Here is a 23028-nt window from a genome sequence, read left to right on the forward strand (position 1 = left end):
GCAAGAGATCTCAGGCAAAAAAAACCTGTTGTGCAAGGGCTTGAACAGGCTCTGGATTCCGAGGCGCGTTTATGAGGCATCTCCTCTTGCTACAAACCTCTGCTCCCACATGCCTGTTGGCACGTTTTGCAAGGCCTCCCACGCACCCACCCACCCATGCTCACAGCCATAAGGCCACCCACACACACGTATGCCACGCTAGTTCCATCTCATGTGGGAAGCTGCTCTGGTGGTGGGAAGCGGTTAATCTCAAAGAACACACACACACACACACACACACACAGGCCTGTAGCATGATGCAATTCGCATCTCCCATGCTGATGGTTAAAAGAAAACAAAGCGAATCTTGCTATATCAGATTGAATGGATGCTTGTGGGCAGCAGGAGAAGAAGCAACAGCAGTTTTAAGTGCCACTATTCAGGACAGTCTGCAGAGGGAAATGAAACAGGAGAGCAGCACTGTTGACTTTTTCAACCCATCAAGGTTCCTTTGTCCCTCGTAAAGGTGGCAGACCCTCCAAGTGCCCTTGTTTTCCAGGGACAGTTCCTGATTTAGAGAAGCCATCCCGGTTTCTGATTTGATCCCGGAATGTCCTGCTTTTCCTTAGGAAGTCGTCGTTTTCATTGGAGAAATGTTGGAGAGTATGGAGTTATCTGACCCCCGTACCGCCTGAAGGCAGTCCTCTGTAGGGAAGGGTTTGTTGTTGTGGTTTTTTTTTAAAAAAAAAGTTTAATGTTTTATTATGTTTTTATATATGTTGGAAGCTGGGGCAACACAGCAAGATATATGGGGTTGTTGTTTAGTCGTCTAGTCGTGTCCGACTCTCCGTGACCCCATAGACCAGAGCACGCCAGGCACTCCTGTCTTCCACTGCCTCCCGCAGTTTGGTCAAGCTCCTGCTGGTAGCTTCAAGAACACTGTCCAACCATCTCGTCCTCTGTCGTCCCCTTCTCCTTGTGCCCTCCATCTTCCCCAACATCAGGGTCTTTTCCAGGGAGTCTTCTCTTCTCATGAGGTGGCCAAACTATTGGAGCCTCAGCTTCAGGATCTGTCCTTCCAGTGAGCACTCAGGGCTGATTTCCTTCAGAATTGAGAGGTTTGATCTTCTTGCAGTCCATGGGACTCTCAAGAGTCTCCTCCAGCACCAGAATTCAAAAGCATCAATTCTTCGGTGATCAGCCTTCTTGATGGTCCAATATATGGGGTGTTGTTGTTGTTTAGTCGTTTAGTCGTGTCCGACTCTTCGTGACCCCATGGACCAGAGCATGCCAGGCACTCCTGTCTTCAATATATGGGGTATAAATAGTAAAATTATCATTATGGAATGGGACATCCCTATTTTCATTGGAGAAATGTTGGAGGGTATGTGAAGCCAGCGCAGGGCAAATACCTGGTCAGGTTCAGATTGCTGTGCCAGAATCTGTCAAAGCGAGAGAGATAAAGAGACCCTGGTGAACATCTTTGAGAGAAGGGGTGTGGAACTACATGTGCACAGCTCCATGCGACAGCCCTTCAGATATTTGAAGATGGCTCTCATCTTTCCTTCTCAGTCTCCTCTTTTCCAGGTTAAACATACCCAGCTGCTTCAACCGCTCCTCATAAGACTTGGCTTCTAGGCCCTCAATCATCTCGATCACCTTCCTCTGCACACGTTCCAGCTTGTCAACATCCTTCTTAAATTGTGGCGCCGAAAACTGGACATAGTACTCCAGGTGTGGTCCGACCAAGGCAGAATAGAGTGATTCTAATAATTCCATTGATCCGGACACTGGGCTTCTGTTGATGACAGACAGCTGACATTTTTCACAGCATAGCGATTCACATTATTACCTGCTAATATCTGCTCATTGAAAACTCTACACACCTACAGAGGCCGGTTCAAAAGTTGGCTGCCAAAACCACAGGGTGTGACGCTTCTGTGTTTCATGGAGTGGCATGGCAGGCAAACTGACACTTTCTAAATAGCTAAATATTAACCGTTAGTGAATGAAAGGTGCAACTCTGCTGTTATTTATGTTTGCTTCTACCCCACCGCAAGGAATCCTGGGAACTCTGGTTTGTTAGGAGTGCTGGGAATTGCTGCTCTGTAAGGCTAAACTACAAATTCCCAGGGTTCTCTGGGCACGGGATGGTTGAAATGGTGTATGCGCAGCCTTGTGAGTTCTAAAATGCATTGTTTCATCTTGTTTGTTTGTTTGATTTTAATTTAATGTGTGTGCTTGTGTTGTTTTATTGGACCCTGATGTTGCTTGCAATGAAAGGTGAGGCATGCATTTTTATAAATAAAATAAAATGTTAGATGCCTAAGTCCCAGTCTGTCCTTTTCAAAGGGCCCGCTTCTTGCTATGAACCTTCCCACTCTTGTCCTAGCGCTATTCTGAGTCCCATTGCTGAGCATGCAGGGACTAGGAGCAGAATCCGCATACAGTCCAGAAGTCAGGGAATCCAGATGATCACAGAGCTAAGGGTCCAGATGATGAGCAGAGAGCAGAAAGGTAGAGTCCGGAACCACAGGCATTGTTTACAACATCTGACGGCTGCTGAGAGCTCTGCTTAAGAAGGCTGAAGCCAGAAGGTTCTCATCAGTGTCTTCTCCTCCTGGCCTTGAAGGCTGATCAGCTGCAGGTGGAGTCACTCCTTCTCCCCCTTCAGGCTGCTGTTCAGCAGGTGAAGCTGACTCCTGGCCCATGACAACTCTTCACTCTCCTCCTGCTCAATGAAAATCCAAAACAGGTACTCTTAGTTTACCCAGTGTGTTCTGTGAATGACATTTTAATGATGATGTCAGGGAACTGACATCAGAGGAAAGGGAGTTGGTAGGGCTCCCAGAGACTGGGAGAGAGTCAGCAGCCAAAGCAGGGACAAGGAGGGGGAGCGAGGGGTCTCTGGAGGAGGATCTCAGTAATGCTGAGAGAGACGTAGCAGCCCAGGCAGGAAACAGCAGGGGAGAGAAAGGGGTGAGAGACACATCCAGCGAAAATAGCGGGGAGGTGTCAGAAGCAACTGCAGGGAGACCCATGCTTCGCCGGAAGCTGCCACGTCGTGAGTCCAGGAGACGCGTTTCCGTTAAGGAACTTCTTTGCTGGAAGCGCTTCCGCAGGCAGCCACTGTCAGACTCTACTAGTGACTAGAGCAGACATGTCTGAGGAGCTCTGTCACACACAGAGGTTTGTGGGGCCGCACAAACTCTGAAGGGGCACAATTTTAAGCACAAGCAGCTAATCATCCCCTGACAGCAGTCTGACAGTCTCTGTACGCTGCCTGTGCAGGAGAAAGCATCATGAGCAACCCAGTCGGAACCGGAGAGGCAGGGGTTGGAGCTGGTCCAAGCTTGGAAGAAAGGTATCAAGCTCTGGAGGTCCAACTTGCGCTGCAGACGGCGAGGCTCGAGGAGAGAAGGGCTCAGGATGCTGACAAAAAGGGGAGAACCACTCAGTTCCCCAGAAAGGTACCAGGATTGGTGCAGAAGTTTGGGGGGGACCCCAAGGATTACCATGCCTTTAGGACCGAGATGCAATATGCCCTGAATGTGCAGTTTGATGAGTTCCCTGATGAGGAATCGCGAGTTGCTTTCGTAATTGGGCATCTTGAGAAGGGGGCGCGGGACTGGGTTCGACCCCTGATGGCAACGCACAACGATATCCTAAAGGACACTATGAAATTCTTTCGTGCAATGGATATCATGTTTTCCAGCGATATTGAGGAAGGGGTGGTGCGCAGACAGCTAATGGCTTGCAAGCAGGGAAGCAGATCTGTCCGTGAGTACTGGACTGAATTTACCATGCTGATTCACAGATTGGGGTGGGATTTATCGGCAGCACCCATTCAGATGCTATTTGAAGAAGGTCTTTCTTCGGCTGTGAAAGACGAGCTGTCCAGGAGCCCCAGGGCGGTGTCTATGGATCAGCTGACCAAATCTGCGCTGACCATTGGAGCGCGCCAGGAGGCAAGAGCTTTGGAGAGGCGGGAAGGGAGAGGGGAACGTTGGAAGGAGTTACGCATTCCAGACATTCCTGAGCCAGCTTTCCCGCCGGCAGAGCCGATGGAAATCGGAACAGCCCGCGCGCGCGCAGTTTCAAAGCCCAGTGAGGGGGCGAAGAAGGAGGGAAAGGGAGCCCGGAAATGCTATCTCTGCCAACAGCCAGGCCACTTTGCCAGAGTCTGCCCCCAGAGGAAGGAATGGCAAGGGATGGTGGGAGCAGTTGAGGGGGGAGAGCAGGGAGAAACGGAGCAGGTAAAAGCCAACGCCTGGTTGCCACCGTCAGGGCACTGCAGCCAGGCCAAAGAGCAGTGAAAGTGCCCGTGCCAGAAGCTCCTCGACCTGCTCTAGTGATTGAAGTGTCGCTAGAGCTGCAAAATGGACACCCCCTAAAAATAAAGGCGCTGTTGGACTCAGGCAGCTCCTGCAATTTTATGAGCAAGGAGTTTGCTGCTGAACATCAGATACAGACTATCCCTTTAAGCAACCCCCTGCAGGTGACCACGATCGATGGCAGGGAACTGTTGGGAGGAGGAGTTAGCTTGCAGACCGTCCCAATGATAATGAGGGTGGCAAGGCACACAGAACTGATAGCGTTTAATGTGGCCACCTTGGGAGGCGCTCCCATTATTTTGGGAATGAGCTGGCTAGCCTTACATGATCCGCTGGTGGGCTGGCATCAAAGAGTGGTTTCCTTCGGTTCAGCACATTGCTTAGAACACTGCAGGGGGGAAAAGGGGTCAGCAGGGGCCCAAGCCACCCTGGCAGGGACTGAAGTAATGGGGAAGGGGAAGGTGCCACCACAGTATGCTGATCTCAGCGACGTATTCAGCGAGAAGGAAGCTGACCAACTACCCCCGCATAGGCCCTTTGATTGCCAGATCAATTTACTCCCTGGAGCACAGCTTCCTGTAGGCAAGTTGTATGCCATGTCAGACAGGGAAATGCAGGAGTTGCGAGCATTCATTGACAAGAACCTGAAGAGAGGCTTCATCAGAGAGTCCAAGGCAGCGGGGGGTAGCCCAGTGTTTTTTGTGGATAAAAAAAACACGGACAAGCCGAGACTGGTATGTGACTTTAGGCGGTTAAATGCAGTGACAGAGCCGGCGGCTTTTCCTATGCCCAGGATTGATGATATTTTGACCAGGGTGCGGAAAGGAAAGATTTTTACAAAGCTGGACCTAAGGGGGGCGTACAACCTGATACGTATAAGGAAAGGGGATGAATGGAAGACCACCATGTTCACCCCTTTGGGGGCATTTGAATACCTCGTTATGCCTTTTGGATTACAAACAGGCTCCGCGTGTTTTCAAGCCTTCATGAACCACGTACTGGGGCCTTTGCTCTACAAGAATTGCGTGGCCTTCTTAGATGACGTGTTGGTGTATTCGGAGAATGAGGAGCAACATGTGAGAGACGTCAGAGAAGTGTTGAGCAGGCTGCAAGCCAACAGGCTGTGGGTGAAACTGGAGAAGTGTCAGTTTCATACCAAGGAGGTGGAATTCCTGGGGTACCGCTTGTCAGACAAGGGGTTGGCCATGGACCCCGGCAAGGTTCAAGCGGTGCTGGAATGGAAAACACCCAAGACCAAGAAGGATGTGCAGAGGTTCCTAGGGTTTGGAAACTTTTATCGTAAGTTCATCCGAAACTTCGCCCACCTGACGGCGCCCATCACGGACTGTCTCAGCAGTAAAAAGAAGTTTGTTTGGACGGGGGAGGCGGAGCGAGCGTTTGAGGAACTGAAAAGGGCCTTCGCCTCTGATGAACAACTTCTACATGTGGATTTACAAAAAAAGCTGAGGGTCGAAACAGACGCTTCTGACAGAGCCATAGGGGCGGTGCTTCTTCTGCAGCCGGGGAAGGAGGGGTCAGAGTGGCGACCGTGTGCCTTCTTTTCGCGAAAGCTGAACAAATCTGAGAGGAACTACACGGTGTACGACCGGGAACTTCTTGCGATTCATGAGGCCTTCCGGAGATGGAGGCACCTGCTAATTGGTGCACAACAGAAGGTGCAAGTGTGCACGGACCATAAGAATCTAGAGTATTGGAGAACTGCGCGAGTGCTCAACCAACGGCAGTTGAGATGGGCCCAGGAGTTCTCCAAATTTAACTTTGAGATTTGTTACGTACCAGGCCCAGAGAACGTTAGGGCGGACGCTCTCTCACGCAAACCTGAATATTTGGAGGGAGAGGGTGCCCCCGAAGAGACCCATGTCATTCCCGAGGACCGCTGGGTGTGTGGGGCGGCATTGGTGGGGCAAAGGGAACTGGTAGAGGGAACGGTGCAGGATGAATACGCCCAGGACAAACTCAGGGGTCTCAGGAGGGAGGGAGACAAACCCGGGGGTTTTGAGGAGAGAAACGGGGCGTTGTACTACAAGGGAGCGTTATACATACCTGAAGGGGAATTGAGGGAAAAGGTACTCAAGCAACTGCACGATAGCCCCACAGCAGGGCATTTTGGGCAACACAAAACCATGTGGCTGGTTACCAGGGAATTCTGGTGGCCCAAGGTCAGGGAAGATGTGCGGGAGTATGTGAGAGGGTGTGACCAATGCCAACGAGCCAAGGGGGAGAGGCGGGCACCGGCAGGTTTATTAGAACCACTACCCACGCCGGAAAGGCCATGGGAGGCAGTGGCAATAGATTTCATGACTGATCTGCCCAGGTCCAAAGGGAAAACAGCCATCATGGTTGTGGTAGACCTGTTAACCAAGATGGCCCACTTTATAGCCTGCTCACATGCGGTCACAGCGGAAGAAACCGCTAAATTGTTTGTGGAAAATGTGTTTAGGCTGCATGGCGCCCCCTTGAGGGTGGTTTCTGACCGAGGGAAACAATTTACTTCCAGGTTCTGGAGGAAGCTCATGAGCTTATTGCATGTAGAGGTGAATTTCTCAACTGCCCGTCATCCAGAAACCAACGGGCAGGCGGAAAGAGCTAATGGTGTCCTCCAGCAATATTTGAGGTGTTATGTGAATGACAGAGAGAATGATTGGGTGGAGAAGCTGGCGTTGGCAGAATTTGCCTACAACAATGCAGAGAACGTGTCCACGGGGATGAGCCCCTTTTTGGCTAATCACGGGTGTCATCCCCGAGCCTTCCCAGGGGGGGAAGGGGAGAACTGGAGCGTTCCAGCCGCAGAACAGTTCGTTGAAGAAATGGAAGCGATCCATCGCCAGCTCCAACTTAATTTAAACAGGGCGAAGGAGGAATATAAGAGGCAGGCAGACAAAACCAGAAGGGAAGGGGAAAGCATTAGGGTGGGGGACCAGGTGTGGCTGTCCACCCAAGGGTTACCATTCAAAGGAGGTTGTAAGAAGTTAAGACCCAAAAGGTTGGGCCCATTTGAAGTCACGCAACAGGTCAACCCAGTGGCTTTCAGACTCCGGTTACCGAACCACATGAAGTTGCACCCAGTGTTCCACAGGTCGTTGCTGTCACCGTATAAAGGGGACAGAGAGGGGAGGGTCAATAGGGGACCAGCTATGGAGGAAAAAGAACACAGCTACCATGTAGCGGAGATTCTCGATTCCAGGTGGAAGGGAGAGCAAGTAGAGTATTTGGTAATGTGGGAAGGGGAGCCGGAGTCGGAAAACACCTGGGTCAGGGCAGAGGATGTAGATGACGAGGTTTTGATAGAAACTTTTCATCAGAGATTCCCTCGTAAACCCCAGCCAGTGGCGAGGTTCCGGAGGGAATACTTCGCCACCACCGACGAAGAAGAAGAGTTGGAGGGGTTCTCTGATTCCGAGGTGGAGGAGGATTCAGCGAGTCGGAACGAAGACCGATGGAGGGAAATGTTCGAGACGTCTGAAGATGAAGAGGATTCTTTTCGGGGTTTCAGCTCCTCACCGCCCAGAGGAGAGAGTAGGGGCGGGGGAGAAGGGGGCCCTGGAGGGGAGGTGGATGTCAGGGAACTGACATCAGAGGAAAGGGAGTTGGTAGGGCTCCCAGAGACTGGGAGAGAGTCAGCAGCCAAAGCAGGGACAAGGAGGGGGAGCGAGGGGTCTCTGGAGGAGGATCTCAGTAATGCTGAGAGAGACGTAGCAGCCCAGGCAGGAAACAGCAGGGGAGAGAAAGGGGTGAGAGACACATCCAGCGAAAATAGCGGGGAGGTGTCAGAAGCAACTGCAGGGAGACCCATGCTTCGCCGGAAGCTGCCACGTCGTGAGTCCAGGAGACGCGTTTCCGTTAAGGAACTTCTTTGCTGGAAGCGCTTCCGCAGGCAGCCACTGTCAGACTCTACTAGTGACTAGAGCAGACATGTCTGAGGAGCTCTGTCACACACAGAGGTTTGTGGGGCCGCACAAACTCTGAAGGGGCACAATTTTAAGCACAAGCAGCTAATCATCCCCTGACAGATGATGATGATGATGATGATGATGATGATGATAATAATAATAATAATAGCCACTCTGGGTGGCTCCCAACAGATTAAAAACAGAATAGAACATCAAATACTGAAAGCTTCCCTCAACAGGGCCGCCTTCAGATTTCTTCTAAAAGTCGGGGAGTTGTTTATTTCCTTGACGTCTGACATAGCAGGCGCCACCACCGAGAAGGCCCTCTACCTGGTGGTCCATGTGTAGCCCATTCCCCCTTTTCTTTTGCTGGAGTTGCCCATAAGGTTTGTGGCAAGTTAAAGCAGACCAGTTAAAAACTAAAACTCATGTCCACTTAAGTCCTCTACAAACTCCCCACTTCCCTGTATCCAAGAAGAAGAATGTGACACGCTCATTTGCTTTCAACACTTCTTCGCTGCAAGGATTTATCGTTTTAATCAGCAGCGGTAGCCTGGCTAATTATACCATGGCCAATTTATGTACATGCTAGAAACGCAAGCTTCATTGACTACAAAGAGGTTTTAAAATAATAAACCATCCCACTCCACCCTGACAGAACCTTTCCTGTGACGCATCATGCAGTAAGTACCCTGCCTGAACAGAAACAGATTGTGTTTTCCTTGGCAAGCGTGTCTGCAACAATGCTTCCTCTTTATTTTTTTTAAAAAAATCTGATGTGAAGAGCGTCATTTTAAACAATCAAAAATTAAGAAAATGAACACATAGACAGGGCTGGACCAAAGGGCAGCAGGGCTTCGCACTGTATCGCAGAATGTATGACACAGACACGCAGGCCTTTAAGCCAACAATTTCTCCTCCAGAGATTTATTTGCACCAAGCATGTCTCCGCACGAATGTGAGCAACAGGCTTGCTTTCATTCCTTTCCATCTGACTTCGTTACTCTGGAGTCTTCTCCAGGAGAGTATTCCACACTCTGTACACTCGCCAAGCCAAGAGTATCCCAGATTTTCCTTTCACTGTGAACATGCTGGCTGCTTCTGTATCTTATATAAAAAGATGGATTTTCGAGTTGCAGGGAGTTTGACATAAACCCAGGACAAGGAGAATGCTAGATTTAGTATACAGTGGTACCTCAGGTTAAGTACTTAATTCGTTCCGGAAGTCCGTACTTAACCTGAAACTGTTCTTAACCTGAAGCACCACTTTAGCTAATGGGGCCTCCTGCTGCTGCTGCGCCACTGGAGCACGATTTCTGTTCTCATCCTGAAGCAAAGTTCTTAACCTGAAGCACTATTTCTGGGTTAGCGGAGTCTGTAACCTGAAGCGTATGTAACCTGAAGCGTATGTAACCCGAGGTACCACTGTACATGCTGGGGGTCTTCTCAAGGTTGTAATGATTTTAGTACCTATCCAACAGCTTTCTGGCCCAGCCACACAAGTGTGTGTGTGTGTGTGTGTGTGTGTGTGTGGACATGTTTCACATCCCCAGCCCCCACAAATCAAGCAGCATTAACACCACATTTAAAAATCTAACATGTGCCTCCAGACAAAATAATGAAAAACCACGTCCATCGCAAAACAGCAGCCACAAGGAATCGTTTCAGAGAGCACATCGCATCTTGCAAACAACTGCCACATACGTTACTCAGACCTGCTCTGCTGTGGGAGAGTGCTGAGAAGTGAGCGGGGTGAATCAAGCCTTAGTCACATCAAGATTAGACTACTGCAATGCGCTCTGTGTGGGGTTGCCTTTGAAAAGCACCCACAAATTGCAGCTGGTACAACATGTGGCCGCTGGGGTGTTGACAGATGCGTACGGAAACACTTTTGCAACTATTTCACCGGCTCCCACTTGGTTTCCAGACCCAATTGAAAGTGCTGGGCTTGACATTTTAAGCCCTAAATGGCCTGAGCCCATGTGAACCTACGTATTGTTAGGGGTTTGGGGGGGTTAGCCTATATGCCGAGACCCTTCTAATCCCTGGATCCGGCAAGTGATAGAATTTAATCCAGGCTTCTGATTCTTGGAATAGCCAAGCTAGCCTCCTGGCGAGGGGTTAGCTGGGCGATGAGCCATTAAGGGGAACAAAGGAAGTGGCTCTGTGCGAGACGGCAAATGGGTGGGGCCCCCTTTCCCAACTCAGCTTGTAGGTAAGACAAAGCCAGAGTTTTAGAGCTGAAAATTGCAGTGATGTGAGCTGGAATCAAAGTAGCAAGCAGGAGATAGGGCCATGCTGGATCTATATTTGAATCCAAGGCTGTGGCTATGGGAGAAAGAAGACCCTTTGGGGTGTTAATGCTGTGAACCCCTCCACCGTGCCTGGAACCCCTGGAATCTTGCACCGCTCGGAAACTGGGGTGGTGTGCAACGGTATATATGGATATCTTCTTCCATGGCCCTGCTTCTTGTGCTTCACTGTCTGAATTATACTAGGTGGTCATACAAAACAGGACCTTCTCGGTGGTGGCACCTAGGGACATTTATATGGCTCCTTCTTTTATGGCATTGGGTGCTTTTGGGTTGCTTGGAACAGCGCCTTGTCTTACTTCTGGTGCTATGACCAGTGTGACTGACATTTTAAGAATCCAGTCTTCTTCTTCTTCTTCTTCTTCTTCTTCTTCTTCTTCTTCTTCTTCTTCATCATCATCATCAAATTTGTATACTGCCCTATACCTACAGGCCTCAAGGTGGGTCACAAGATAAAATCATAATATCCAAACACAAAATACATAATTAAAACAAAAACAACCCAATAACACCCTACACACACACACACATTTTAAAAGGGTATTGGATGTCAATCAGCCAAAGGCCTGCTTAAAGAGGAATGTTTTTGCCTGGCGCCTAAAGTTGTATAATGAAGGCGCCAGGCAAACCGCCCTGGGGAGAGCATTCCACAGACGGGGAGCCACTGCAGAGAAGGCCCCGTTCTCGTGCTGCCACCCTCTGGACCTCTCGTGGAGGAGGCACACGAGAAAGGGCCTCAGAAAATGATCTCAGGGTCCAGGTAGGTTAACATGGAAAGAGGCAGTCCTTGAAGTATGTTTTTATGCTCATTATAATATGTCTTATTAGTCACCTTGGAAAGTTTTAGTTAGAAGGCTGGTTACCCATCTTTTAATTGATTAATAAAACCCCCACCCACTCCAACCAGCTTTAATCTGAAATGGCCTTGCTAGGTGACGTTGTTCTCTGGTTTGTTTCAGAGTTGCTGGGAATTGCGACTCTGTGCACCGTAAACTTCAATGCTCAGAATGCTTTATGGAAGAGAACGTGCTTTGAATGTGCTTTCCGTGTATACGTAGTGTATATGGAGCCTGAATCACGTAGGTTCTGCAGATGACTCTCATCTGCACCAGTCACCTGCCATGCAGAAGGGGAAATAGTGAGAGTGAGTTTAGGGTGAACATGCGCCTTTGTGGAGATTGCATGCACTGAAATGAGTGCATCTGATCTTATGGGGCAGGGGCTGGGAATCGCTTTGTGAATGTAGTGGTCATTAGCCTAGCAGTTAATCTGGCCCTGTTTAATTTCTTTAATCATGCGTGCTACATCTGATACATGAATCCAGCAACAGCAGCAGAAGAAGAGTTTGGATTTGATATCTCGCTTTATCACTACCCGAAGGAGTCTCAAAGCAGCTAACAATCTCCTTTACCTTCCTCCTCCACAACAAACACTCTGTGAGGTGAGTGGGGCTGAGAGACTTCAGAGAAGTGTGACTGGCCCAAGGTCACGCAGCAGCTGCATGTGGAGGAGCGGGGAAGCGAACCCAGTTCACCAGATTACGAGTATCGCTCTTAACCAGTACACCACACTTGGCAGGAGATGCCAAGCCTATTTACAGACCAGCAAGACATTTGAGTGAAAGGCGGGATATCAAATCCAAACTCTTCTTCTTTTTCTTCTTCTAGTTGGTTAGGACCACAAATTCAGATGGCTTTAAGAGAGAATTGGACAAATTTACGGAGCATAAGGCTGTTCTTGTGGGATGCCGGTGGCGCTGTGAGTTAAACCGCAGAGCCTAGGATTTGCCAATCAGAAGGTTGGCAGTTCGAATCCCCGCGATGGGGTGAGCTCCCGTTGCTCGGTCCCTGCTCCTGCCAACCTAGCAGTTCGAAAGCATGTCAAAGTTCAAGTAGATAAATAGGTACCGCTCCGGTGGGAAGGTAAACAGCGTTTCCGTGCGCTGCTCTGGTTTGCCAGAAGCAGCTTAGTCATGCTGGCCACATGACCCAGAAACTGTACGCTGGCTCCCTCGGCCAATAAAGCCAGATGATCGCCACAACCCCAGAGTCGGTCACGACTGGACCTAATGGTCAGGGGTCCCTTTACCTTTAAGTCTGTTCTTGGTCAGCCACTGTGAGAACAAAATGCTGGGCGAGTTGAGTCATGGACTCCATCCAGCGAGTTCTTATTGTGTTCTTATGTTCTTAAATACTAGTAATTACTGAGATCTCTGTGTGTATAGAGAGAGTGCACCTATATTTCAGATTTTCTTGCTTCATGGCAGTTCTCACCCCGATATTTTCTTCACAATCTTCCAGAGTAAAAACGGCACTTCTTAAAGGCTATGCTTTCGATGGGGGTGGAGTGAGAATTTCAGAATATTAGCTGCTTGCGTTTTCTAAGGTGGCTGCACAACCACCAATAATCTAAGCCAAATGCACGCAATTGCCGCGTACATGTAGGTTCTCGTCTCCTGGGATCAGAGACCGATCGGATGACTCACAGAAACACACGGAAAGAGATAAAAAGGAAACAGCATACGTTTGAAGCAAGTGTTTGCGTTTGGCAGGGAGTGGGGGATTTCTTTCTTTCCTCTGTTTTCCCTTTTCTTTTTGACAACCATTCGTCACATGAGTCAGAGAGGAGGTTTGCGTGGGTAGATCTCTGTGGGCGGATGCATCTGTGGGTGTCAGGGTGAGACAGACGTAGATAGATGGCTGTAATTAAGTAGTTAGTGAAATGGCTATAATAGTCAAATGATTTTCAGATGGAGAACTTGTTTTTTTGTTTTTGTTTTCTGGGGTTTTTTTTTGTTTTAAAAAAGCTCATTTAAAAAGAAATCTCCCGGCATTTATGTGCGATGCTCTTCTGAGGCGCGGCGAGCACGACAAGAGGAGGCAGTTCCATTTGCTTGAAAATGCAGCTCAAAACAAGCTGATCTCCATTTGTTTTTCAGGGGAAAAAGGCCGTCATTGAATAGCGAGCCATGTGATCAATGTGGGACTTCAGAAGAAATGAAAGATCTCGACAAAAATGAGGTACGTGGGTGTGTTGACAGGGTTCCCCCCCGTTTAATTGCTTTCTTTGTTTGTTCCACTCAATCAAATCAAAACATCAGCCCCCCATTGACTTCAGAAGGAAAGTTAAGCACTCTCCCATCCCGAAATCCATGGGGCAAAAATCATTTCGCTCAGAGGTGGAGAACCTGTGGCCATTCAGATGTTTCCGGGCTACAGCTCTCCCAGTCATTGGCTTTGCTGGCTGGGGTGATGGCAAGGAATACAAGCACACCAGGAAGGCCTCAGGCTAGCCAAACTCTGTTTCAGTTGGACTGCGGCATTATTCATCCATTCATTTATATCCTGCCTCCTCGCTAAGCTCGAGGGAACTCATAAGAACAAAAATGAAGATAAACGGAATACAGAAAACAAACCGGCAATTCTTGAAAAGTGCAGCCATAAAAGCAGCCGATAAATAGGAAAACAATCAGGTGTTTAGGTGCATTTGGCTTTTAAGAGTCAAACTACACCTGTCTGGAGAGTCATTGTTTGCAACAAGTTGTTCAGAGCCGAGAACCAGGAGGAGAGAGAGCTGGTGCCTGAAATGAGTGTAGAATAATTTTTGTATCTAAGAAAATTCCATTACCACATCATTCATATCTGGTTCTAAGCTGCGAAAGAAAACAGTAGAAAGCCTCAGTCCACAATAAGCAAAGTCATGGGAATAGTTCATTTCTACCAAGGGGGCCCAATGCCAAGATTTTCACTGCAGAGCCCCAGGCGAAATTTGCATGGATTGGATTCTTTCCCCCATCAATATTGTACTTGATGGTTCGTATCTGTTCCCTTCTCACCATTAAAGTCCATCACCCATTGCTTCCGGTGGGGAACAACATGTTATACCCACTTGTCTGTACAAACCTACCCTGGAATTAACACCTGAAATTACTCACTGTAAAAAGATGTGGTACTATGCCAGTTCCTGGGCCCTGCCCCTATGACGCAGAAATGTTCTTATTGTAGCTCTAAGATTTTCTGGGGCACCGCTAAGAATGCAAAAATTGTTGAAATGCTGGAAGGGTTATTTTTTTCAGGCTACTTGGGGGATTTCTGGGGAAATTGCAACATTAATATAATATAATATGTCCTATCTTTTAGGTTCATGTGCAAACAGAACAGAAAATAGACCTTTTTATCATTATTGCACACATGTTTGTGACAGACAACCCTATTGGTAGAGAAACAATAGAGATGTTCTTATGCTTAACAGTATATATATAAATTTAACAATCAAGAGAACTTGAAAATGGTCTTGTATAGCTTCTTCTTTTCTTAAAGCAAAAAAACTGCGAACTTTTGCCGACAAAGTGCAAATTAGGTAGGGTTGCATTGAAATGCAAACCTAACCCACTTTTCTGGCAGGTATGCTTAGGATAACGCCTTGGGGAATTGCTTCGCATGGCCTGGATTGGGCTCTTCATATTTTTTAAATAAAATGTATATATTTAAAATAAAATGTATATATTTAAAATAAAATGTATATCAATGTAATAATGGAAGGTAACAGTTTATACAGAGGTAACATTTGCTGACTAACTGACAGAACATTTACTTTGACAATTTCATAATGGAAAACTAAAAAAAAAAAAACCCTCTTGAAAGCAGAAGTGCATTTCTTCAGTCTATTATTATTATTATTATTATTATTATTATTATTATTATTATTATTATTAACATTTGTATATTACGCTATACCCGCAGATCTCAAGGCAATTCACAGGATAAAATCACAGTGTAAAAAACACAAAATACATAATCAAAACAAAAACAAAAAAACAAGCCACTAACACCCTCCACCCCCCAAGTCTAGCTTGACTATAATTAGCAGGCTTATCTTTTAACACTTGCTGGATCCAGGGATTAAAGGGGTCTGGCATCTCCCAGCTCCCAACATTATTGAGCGTTTGCCCTTAGGAAGGTTTCTGACTTTGAGAAAGGGCCACTGCTTGGTTGAAGAGCGCCTACTTTTCATGAAGATGGTCCCAGATTCGAATCCTTGACATTTCCACGTCGGGCTGGGAGACAATCCTTTCTGAAATAATAATAATATATATTAAAAATATATTTTTATTTGCACCCCACCCATCTGGCTGGGTTACCTCAGCCACTCTGGGCAGCTTCCAACACACATAAAAACAATAATAAAACATCAAACATCAACAATGTGCTTTGCTCCCCCCCCCCCAATGCTTCAAGCAAACCAAAAGTTTTTTTTTAATAATTTTTTTATTAGAGTTTCCATAATTTTTATAACAACAAAAACAAAACAAGACAATACAATAAACACAACAAACAAAAAACAGGTACAATTTCAAAATCTTATTTTCTTATAATTTACTTCCCCGACTTCCTCATACTTCCCCTTTCTGTATTCCAATTTCTAATCAATTATTCAGCAAATCCTTCCCTTATTTTAACTTGAATTTAATCTTACTTATTCTCCTTAGCTTATCCGTTACCGCTAGTAACTGCTTATTTTCTAATCCAACATCATTTTAACACTCATTAATTTTGCAATACTTCTTTAAATAGTCCTTAAATTCAAGCAAGCCAAAAGTATATTTGTACGTTCAAGCAAGGGAAAGTTCGTTCTTTCTCTTTTTAAAGCACACACAGGAATGAATTTCTTCAAAATAGCTTGCAGGTTGTTCATGGGAACAATAGGGATTGTGACATCACAGCTACCAGCCAATCAGCACCGGGCAACCAAGACAACTCCTGCAGCACACTGGCAAAATCTGTTTCCCAGGAATCTTATCCTGGATGAGGATTAGGAACAAGAATGCAGTCAGTGTGCCTGCTCTTCTTATATACACCAAGGAAAGAAAATACGTGTAAGGACACCCTCTATTGGGCAGGATCAGACCTACAAAAGTACATAGGTTTTGTGATTGTGAGTACTTAGTTTTGGCAATCAGGACCTGCAACAAAATAATGGCGTTTATCATCACCCAACAACATGGGTGCTCATTCTGGGTTTAAGCTAGCCAATTATATCCTCCTTAGGGGGAGAGATGTGATTCAGTGTGCATTTAAAGCTGAATCCATCAGATTTGTGCTTTCCGAAACGATATGCGAACTAAAACGCAGCCGTGCTTCGAAATTTGCACTTATCTGAATTTCCCGGTGCAGAATTCTCCAGCCAGTGTTCGCAAAAATGCATGTTTTAGGAGAAAGTGTGCCTAGAACTCAAATATATATTTGTGGAAATGACATACAGAAAAGCATTATGTTAGGGGAAACGGCTTGCAGAAATGTCATTAGTCTCATATATATATATATATGTGTGTGTGTGTGTGTGTGTGTGTGTTTATGAGAAGAAATTCACTCTAAAACATTGAAGAATTTTATAAGGATTGTTTTTAAAAATTGCAAATTGCTGCAGAAAAGTAAAGAACTGAATCTGAGGTTGGAGAAAAACTGAGAGAACCAAAATTGACAGATTTTCCCATCCTTACCCTTCAGGATAATATAACCCGTAGGGGCTGAAGCAAGGCATTCCAGTTGTTTTCTTTTCCCCAACACAACATACATTTTCTTTTCCAATTCACATTCAACATCCCATGGCTACTGAGCATTGGATAACAACAACAACAATTTATTATTATTATTATTATTATTATTATTATTATTATTATTATTATTACCCCACCCATCTGGCTGGGTTTCCTCTTTTTTGTACAATTTTGAGATGTTTAACTACCTCTTGTACTTCTGCAAACTAAGCTTCCTCTGAGCATGCGAACATCTCCTTGTTTTTCACTGGTCTCATGTTGGCTGCTATGCTGTTAACACTTACCAACTGAGTTGACTATTAGCCGCAGCACTGCTCACTCTCCCTATTAACACGAAAAAGCACAGCGTGTATAATAAACAAATTAAAGCTGTAGGTGGTAAGAAATGCTTACGATATGGTTGTCATAAATCGCCGTGTTCATTTTGGAACTGATTGCCCCATAGAAATCTATATAAAATGCCTTCTTAGGGGGGAAATGCTCACAACTATCAGATTCTAACCAGAACAGTGGAAATAGACATATGTATAAGAGTATATGAGGAGCAGAGTATGGGTAGTTTTCAACCCAGTTTTACTCAGAGTAAACCCACTGAAATTCATGGTCCTAATTTAAGGTAAAGGTAAAGGGACCCTTGACCGTTAGGTCCAATCGTGGCCGACTCTGGGGTTGCGGCGCTCATCTCGCTTTACTGGCTGAGGGAGCCGGTGTACAGCTTCCGGGTCATGTGGCCAGCATGACTAAGCTGCTTCTGGCGAACCAGAGCAGTGCATAGAAACGCCGTTTACCTTCCCTCCAGAGTGGTACCTATTTATCTACTTGCACTTTGTTTTTTTGTTTTTTAAATGATATTTATTGAAAAAAGAATTTTTAAAATCACAAAGAAAAGAAAATGACAAAATTACAGAAAAAAGACAAAAACAGGAATAAAAAATAAAAAAATAAAACCATCATTTTCAAATTCTCCACTTTCTTTACCTTCTTTCCATGACCTCCTCCTCCTCCCATCTCCTGTATCTTAATTAATAATTGTCACAGCAAATCCTTTCCATAATTCATAATATTCTGTCATTACATTACCTTGCTCTATTTTCATCTTATCTTATAAAAATCCTTAAAACTTAAATCTTATTTTTACCAGCTTCTCATAACCATTACCTTTTTACCTAATTCTTTAAACATTGTTACAAGAGCCAAGTAATTTCATTTCAACATTTTTGCAACTTTCATAAAAACATTTCTGATGATAAAAAAAGAGAATAAAAACAGTCCAATCTTCTTCCAGCGTCCCCTCCCCCCGGTCCCGGGATTATCAGTCCTTTTTGTCCCATTAGTCTGGCCCATTTAACCTGGTGATCTTATATCCGAGGCCATCAAATCTCTTCCATGTCCCTTCCGCAGTTCTTCTTCATATCTTCCTTTCACTCGTGGGAACTCCAGCTTAGTAGTGTTTTTGACCCTTTTCGACAAATCAGCCCCTTTCTCATAGTCCAGACTAAACTCCATGTGGTCTTTTAAAACATGTTTCAAGCAGTAAACACGTTTCAAATTCCCTCCAAAATAAGTCCCAACAGCTCCAAACCTCTGACAGCCCATTTCCAGATTCTGAAGGTCCAAACATCCCTGCATAGGGGGGTCAGTCCAACCCCCCATTTCCAGCCAAACTCTGTCTTTCCAAATCTGGTTTTTTCCAAGTTCATTTATCAAATCCAAAGACTCATTTTCTTGCTGGGCCAAAAGTCCCTCCATCCCTGGCGCCCAAGATTCAGCAAGATCCTCTTCTTTCAGTTGTTCTGTCATATCTACTTGCACTTCGCTGTGCTTTCGAACTGCTAGGTTGGCAGGAGCAGGGACCGAGCAACGGGAGCTCACCCTGTCACGGGGATTCGACCCACCAACCTTCTGATCAGCAAGTCCTAGGCTCTGTGGTTTAATCCACAGCGCCACCCGCATCCTAATTTAGTCATGTGCATTAATGAGATAATTGCATTAGGAAATGCAACTAATTTAGGTACACACGAAAAGGCCTTCTGAGTTTAGGAAGCCATTTTATCCTGAATCAGATCACAGCTCCGTTTACCTGTTGACTGTCTATACTGATCGGTGGGTAAAGGGCGCGGGTGGCGCTGTGGTCTAAACCACTGAGCCTCTTGGGCTTCTTTTTTCACAATGGTTGTGCCCAGTTTACCAGGAACCTCTCCACTTCCGTTTCCTGTGCGGATTCCAACCTGACGACGCTCTCAGTGGATGCAAACTCGAAAGTTTCATTTATGCCTTTGGATTGCCAGGCAGTTGGATACCTGCTTCTGCATCACCTCTCAGACCTGCAATTTGGTAGCTTCAATTTGGGTGACAGTCAGCTTCACTTTAATTACAATGATCGCTCAATCTGGAACAAAGCTATTTAAAATGCGGCAGAGGCTGAGCGTCTCCAGCCCCCGTTCTCATTCCAAGTTGTGATGTATCCTGTGAGTAAGCAGGACTAGGGCCAAAGCGATGCCTGCTCGCCTCGGATGTGGGTTTTTAATTTTTTTTAAAAAATCCTTTTCACAAAAGCTTTGATTTCCCGATGTAAGCCTAGGTGTTGTTTTTGTCAGAGGCGCTCACAGCCCAGGCCTCCCACTGTGGCATTGTTGTTCTTCTCCCCCAGAAAGCCTCTGCAAGGCCAAATGTGTTTTTGTTCTCATTCAAGTCACAAAGATATTGATAATAAGAGCAAATATCCCTCACCAGGTGCCCTTCAGAAGCTTTGGACTCCAAGTCCCATCAGCCCCAGTCAAGTATGGCCTGTGGGATGATGGGAGTTGTAGTCTGGGAACCTGATGCCCTCCAGATGTTTGAGACTACAACTGGTCCACAGGCAGGGCTGGCCCAAGGCATTTTGGAACCTGAGGCGAAATAATAAAATGGCACCAGGCCTCCACCAAAGAAGAACATACACTCCAACACTTTCCCAATGAAAATAGGCACACCCTATTCCATACCCTCCAGCATTTCTTCAATGAAAATAGAGGTGTGTCCCCCCAACATTTCTCTGATCAGTGCTTTTCCTGGGGGGACGCAGGGGTACATGTGCCCGTAAGCATTTTGTGACTCTAACGGGAAAAGCAACTATTATTATTTTTTTAAAAGTTTCTTCTCTAGCACAGTGAATCATCAGTTCCGTTGAATAGCGTGGTGAATTGTCAGTTCTGTTGCTGCCCCCGATGGCGGTCTCATTTCCTGTCACAGTGTTTCCTGAGTCTCAGATGGAAGCGAGCATTTAATGTGTGAAGTAGGAGTTAGAATCTAGCACAGTGATTGGTCAGTTTCATTGTTACCATCTCTGATGGTGGCTTCATTTCCCGGTGTTTCCTGAGTCTCAGATGGAAGTGAGTGTTTAATGTGCGGAGCAGTGTGCAATGTGGAGGTAACTTATTTATTTATTATTATTTATTTATTACATTTCTATACCGCTTTATATTTTTAAGAAAAATCTCAAAGCGGTTTACAACTTATTAAAACATCAGTAAAGCAATCTTGAATCAAACATTTCTGAAGAAAGTCAAATATAGGGTATACAGTCAAAGTGATATAATTAACAGAAAACTAAAATATTAACCTAAAGATTTCAAAATAAAACATTACAAAGGAGGTCAGCTACAGAATGCATACTTAACACAAAGAAAGTTAGCAACAACAACAAACATCTTAAACATTTTTTAAAAAAAACATTGCTAAGTGAAGTCAAACTATAAAATGCACATTTAAAACAGCATAATTAACAAGAGAATAAAATATTATCATGACACGGCTGTTTGACAGGCACAAAAAGATGGGGCAAAAGAATCCAATAATTAGGATTTGTTGTCAGGCATAGCAATGTCCTTCTGGTCTCACCAGAAGCCTCTTTTGCAGCATGTTCTTTATACTTTGGTCCAATTACTGTATTTATTTCCCCCGATTTGAACTATAAAATGGTGATTTTCTTGAGTCAAAATGAGAGTACCCCTAAACCTTTTTTTTAAAAAAATTAAATAGTACTGTCTCTGATGAAGAAAGGAACATCTGTTTGTGGGCTTCCCCTAGGCATCTGTGAGGACTGGAAGTTGGACTTAGACGGGCCTTTGAGCTTACCTGACGGGTCCCTTTCTTATGTGCAAGTGATTCAGCAAGGACAGGAACCAGAAAATAGGGACTGCACTTGATAATGAGCGATGGTTAGAACATATGGGGAAATAACATCATCAGAAATCTGGATGATGGTTTTGATTTCAAAAATCTGCTTTTGTGTCTCTGTGCCGGGTCAAGTACCTATCTCCACAGGAGTCAACTGCTGCCGAATAACACCCAGTCTCTTTTCTTTTGCTCTGACACATCTTTCTAATTTGCTCCTCTGTGGTGATACTCAGTCATAACCACCCACAACCACTTGTGCGTACCCAGTCCTACTCACACAGCTCTCGCCCCTGCCTGGTCACACTGAATCATCCTTCCTGAATACCCATCCATGCAGCTGTTTGCCGCTTCACAACTGCTAACTTTTCTACCAATGCCCCATGGATTTGGAGCAATGAAAATGCCCACTCTTCTCCTCGTCTCTGTAAGCTGCTAAAACCAAGTTGCCGCCGTTAAAAAAAACCAGGCCTTTCCCCTTTACCTTGAACAGAAATTCGGAAGGTCTTGTTTTCTTCCTGCCCATGGATGCCACTTTCTTGGTAAAATTTTGCTCCTGGAGGGGGTACCAGACAATTGCTCAGGGATTCTAACAGAGCTACATATCCATGTCAGCAAAAGTCTGAGACTATGGGCTAGCAGTAGTTATCTCCATCAATCCTGTCACAGAGGGGATTATTATTATTATTGTTATTATTATTATTATTATTGGTGAATCTATTTTGAGTCCTGGTTTTTCAGTGCTAAATTTCATTTGCTACTTTTCTGCATTGGTTTTGTTTTTAACTAAAAAAAGAAAGACTTCACAAAAATTGTCAACACTTTATGCAGATATTCTCCTGATGTGAATATTTCTGTACGCAATTGTGCCTCACATACACATCTTGGCAAGCAACATCTCCCTAACAGAATGCGATTTTTTAGAATGCACACATGTTCAGCACACTTCCCTAAATGTATGCATTTTATGAACACATTTCTTTTTTTTATTAGAGAATTGCATCGCAAAACTCAGAGAAGTGTGGCTTGGGGAGGATGTGAACTGAACAGAATTTCATCCCACCCCTAGTTAAAGAGCAAAACTGACCTTTATTTGAGTTCTCCTTTGGGGCCCTATTCTCTTTGTCCAGTGTTTCCAAATGCTGTGAATCTTCATATATATATAAACATTGGTTTCCTCAGCTTTTACACAATACTGTCATTGTCCTTTTAACTGTTATTGGCTTAGCTGCTCTGATGTCACAGAGATATTCAGGCTGACTAGCTGAACGGTAAAGGAAACCTGAGAGACTTTAGAATTAAAATTCTAAGCCCAACGAGCAGCTTTTGTTAAACCATGCAAGTATTCCTACACACCACTGACTTTTGAACAAATCTTTGCTGGTGCAGATCTATTTCAATATGGGCAGTGCCGCTGCATACTTAGTTTGAAGGTGAACCAATTGTTTTGCTACCACAAAACTGCTTTTAGCGCTCTTAGGTTAGCCCAATGATGGGGTATCTGTTGTTGGACTACAGGTCCCATCAACCCTGACCATAGGGTCATATTATGTGGGCTGCTGGGAGTTGATGTGAGGGGCTGGCTGGCTGAGGAGGGGTGGTGGAAGCCGCCTGACCAAGAGCCCCCCAGGGGAAGCACAGGGGGAGAGGAATTGGATCCTGGCTCCTGGCGCAGGATCAGCCACAGCCCAAAGGAGGGGATGATCTGGGAACTACTGGAGGCAGGGAGCTTGAAGGATGATGAAGAGAAGGAAACAGGCAAGTGCCCCAGCACAGGGCAG

At 45.6% G+C, this 23028-nt stretch overlaps 1 long non-coding RNA gene across 2 annotated transcripts; it reads right to left on the minus strand.

The window, feature by feature from the left end:
• Nucleotides 1-2192: 2192 nt before the first annotated feature.
• Nucleotides 2193-17699, minus strand: LOC309525361. 2 transcript variants are annotated; one of them, XR_014216170.1, is made up of 3 exons: nucleotides 17281-17699; nucleotides 15543-15609; nucleotides 2193-2710 (listed from the first exon to the last, which is right to left on the minus strand). It is a non-coding gene; the product is annotated as an uncharacterized lncRNA (long non-coding RNA). The 2 variants fall into 2 exon arrangements; XR_014216171.1 differs by lacking the exon at nucleotides 2193-2710 and adding an exon at nucleotides 13084-13198.
• Nucleotides 17700-23028: the final 5329 nt, after the last annotated feature.

The sequence above is a fragment of the Podarcis vaucheri genome (genome assembly GCF_965113315.1).
Source record: "Podarcis vaucheri genome assembly, chromosome: 1".
Taxonomy (NCBI): Eukaryota; Metazoa; Chordata; class Lepidosauria; order Squamata; family Lacertidae; genus Podarcis; species Podarcis vaucheri.